Source organism: Tigriopus californicus, chromosome 8 (assembly GCF_007210705.1).
Source record: "Tigriopus californicus strain San Diego chromosome 8, Tcal_SD_v2.1, whole genome shotgun sequence".
NCBI classification, from domain to species: domain Eukaryota; kingdom Metazoa; phylum Arthropoda; class Copepoda; order Harpacticoida; family Harpacticidae; genus Tigriopus; species Tigriopus californicus.
Window position 1 is genome coordinate 11,726,144 of NC_081447.1, and position 1,225 is coordinate 11,727,368.

Genomic DNA, 1,225 nt, shown 5'->3' on the forward strand with positions numbered 1-1,225 from the left:
TACAATCAATCAAAAAAGTTGCACATATTTATAACAACATTTCAAATTTGTTTTCTGCTTTTTTAATTTTATTTATAAGTGAGCATGAAAAATGCTAAGAAAGCACAAAGAGGTGTTTTCCCCCAAAAGGACGTTTTAGTTTACTTCTGTTCCAATGTCTAGCCATGACATGAAGAAAAACTTGCTTTCTAACCGATATAAATCCTTTTAAACCTGGAAAAAAATGCGCAATAGTTGTTAAAACTTGAACAAAATGCTCAAGAAAGTTGTAAATATGCTAAAATAGATTTTAATATTGCAAAAGAATGGTACAATGGTTTTAGCCCCTTCGAGCCGCTTTGCTGCATTTTTAGCACCAACAAAATTTAGGCACCCAACTGTATTTTTTAGGTTATCCATTGAGTTCAGATAAAGTTATTTATTTTTTCTTGCAATGTGCGACATTGGAGCGACGCGTGTCTTCATTCATTATCTTCTAGAGCCTACTGATTTTTCTTTGGAGGTTGCTTTTGTTGTCAAAATGATTTTTTGGGTCGTAACAAATCCGTGACGGCAAATTGAGCTCAACTGCAGCTCTCTTTTTGACGACTTTCCGCACCGAAAAAAAGGGAGCTGAATTTGTTGTTCAAATTTCATGGTTGACCAAATAGCGTTTGTAGCTTATGTGGAAACAACTAGAAAAAATCCCAATCTTTTGTTTCAATTTTACCGTGGATGAAATTCTTTTCAATTGTCAGACATTGAAAACTCAACCCGACAAAATGCTAAAAGGTTTTGGTTTAGGATTTAATCCTTCATCTGATCATGCTGCACTGAAGTAAGTGAAAGATCCAAAACAAAGACAGCAAGTTAAGTAGCGAGCAGATAAGGACCCAAATGACAACAAAAGGGCAAAAAATGTCAAAAAGTAAAAGAAATGGTCGAAAGAATGGAAAAGGGGAAAAAGTGAAAACATTGGAAATTTGACAAAGAATGCTTTTTTCACATAAGGTGAAAATAGAAAAATGTTTGATACTCAATATTTTACGTTCATAAGTTTTCATTTTTACCCTGTCACGAAAAGTTTGCCGTTAGATTGAATTGATGTACTAAGTCAAAGTCTTTCAATTAGGTTTTTCTGCAAAGTTTATGAATAGATCAGTATTGTTACGCTATTTAATTTGACGTTACAAAAATAACTTCTGGATTTATTTGAGATGCACAATGGCAAATACATTCTTTTTCT